The sequence below is a fragment of the Octopus bimaculoides genome, chromosome 4 (assembly GCF_001194135.2).
Source record: "Octopus bimaculoides isolate UCB-OBI-ISO-001 chromosome 4, ASM119413v2, whole genome shotgun sequence".
Lineage (NCBI taxonomy): Eukaryota > Metazoa > Mollusca > Cephalopoda > Octopoda > Octopodidae > Octopus > Octopus bimaculoides.
In genome coordinates this window covers 111,786,565-111,788,703 of record NC_068984.1, presented here as the reverse complement: position 1 = coordinate 111,788,703, position 2,139 = coordinate 111,786,565, and positions in this window count along the sequence as shown.

Genomic DNA, 2,139 nt, shown 5'->3' with positions numbered 1-2,139 from the left:
ACAACAACAAATGTCATGAGTTCAAATTTCACCAAAGTTGATTTTGCTTTTTACAAACCCCCTTTTTTGGGGGGGGGGTCGATAAAATCAGCACTATTTGAGCACTGATTTCAGTGTAACCAACTTATCCCCACCACCAAAATTGCTGGACTGGTGCTGAAATTTGAAACCTGTAATGTCATTATTAAGACATCAAATTTGTAACACACTGGACAAAATGCTTACTGGAATTCCATCTGCCTTTGATACTGAGTTCAAATCCCGCTGCCAAAACTGACCATGCCCGTGCTGGTGTCATGTAAAAAGCACTCAGTCCATTCTGTGGTGTGGTTGGTGTTAGAAAAGGCATCCAGCCGTAAAAACCATGCTAAAACAGACACTGAAGCCTGGTGCAGTCTTCTACCTGGTCAGCTCTTGTCAAACTGTCCAGTCCATGTAGGCATGGGAAGCAGATATTAAATGATGATGATGATGATGATATATATGGGAGTTTCTTATACATAGATAGTATTATCAACCCTTACAAAACTTTTTTCCAAATTTTAAGCCCCTAAAATTAGTGAGTTCCTTATACATGAGTGTTCCTTATACACATTAAAATATGGTAATTCAAATGAAACAAACATGTCAAGAAACATGGGAAGTGGAATGAGAAGGGGGTACCTGCTGTAGATCAAATAAAGGGTTTGGCTTGAAATTCTGATACAACTGAGTTCAACACAAAAAAGACACCTGAAGGAGGCTGGAGCATACAACAACCAAAATGTAGTGAAAGCAACAATCAAGTTGAGAATACCAATTTAATTAATATAAATAGTGTTGCCTTACTGGCACTTAAGAAACACCATTTAAGTGTGGCCGTTGCCAGTACCGCCTAACTGGCCCTCGTGCCGGTGGCCTGTAAAAGCACCCACTACACTCTCAGAGTGGTTGGCGTTAGGAAGGGCATCCAGCTGTAGGTACTCTGCCGGAACAGATTGGAACCTGGCACAGCCATCTGGCTCACCAGTCTTCAGTCAAACCGTTCAACCCACGCCAGCATGGAAAGTGGATGTAAAATGATGATGATGATGATGAGTATACATAATGAAGAATTTAATAAAATAGAGTAAAGATCTCTTTCAGTCATGAATGATAATGGGATTGCACCTAGAAAGTTCCCCTTTGAAGCACAAGTCCATGCAAAGTTGTTTATGAAAGACCAGCAGTTGCCCATGCATACCAGCGCCGCTCTTCATGCCATCTTTGTTATCAAAGGGAAAAGCAAAGGCTGATACATATTGGCACTAATCTGTCACAACTCATTTCTACAGCTGAGTGAACTGGAGCAACATGAAATAAAGAACACAACACACAGCCTAGTCTGAGAATTGAACTCACTACCTCATGCTTGTGAGTTCAATGCTCTAACCACTGTGCTATGTGCCTTAATAAAATAGTGAAATAATTTTGGCATTATTAAGCTGGTGTTTGGAACATAAACTGATATGATATTTTGACGGAAGATTCTGAAAGATTCTAATTTAAATCACTTTAAACAAGAAGTTTATATCTTCAGACTGAGGGCAGTCATAGACAAGTTGGTATCAAAAGAGTTAATGAAAAACATGGATAGAGCACAAGTGGAACTGAAGCAGAAGATTAAAATGAGAAGAGTGAAGGTGCGTGGCTTAATGCTCATTATCGCAAAGTCATGAGTTCAATTCCTGGTGGAAGGTTGTGTCCTTGACCAAGACACTTTTTTTTAATTTACTCCAATCTGACAAAAATGAGTTGGCAAGAATGAGTTGTGCCTGTATTTCAAAGGGCCATACCTTGTCATATATCTATATCATGCTGAATCTCCCTGAGAACTATATCAAGGTTACACATATCTGTGGAGTGCTCAGCCATTTGCACATTAATTTCATGTGCATGCTGTTCCATTGATCGGATCAAATAAAACCATTGTCATCATAACTGCTGGAGTGCCAGTTAAAACATGAGAAGAAGGTAAAATTTATTGATGCGGAATTCAGTGAAGGAAATATAAAGGAATTATAAAACGAATCGCAGTTGTTGTTTTGGGGGATATTTGTTTATGTTTGGTTTTTGTTTATTTTATTTTAATCTTTTAGCTTCTTTCTTTCTTTTTAATTT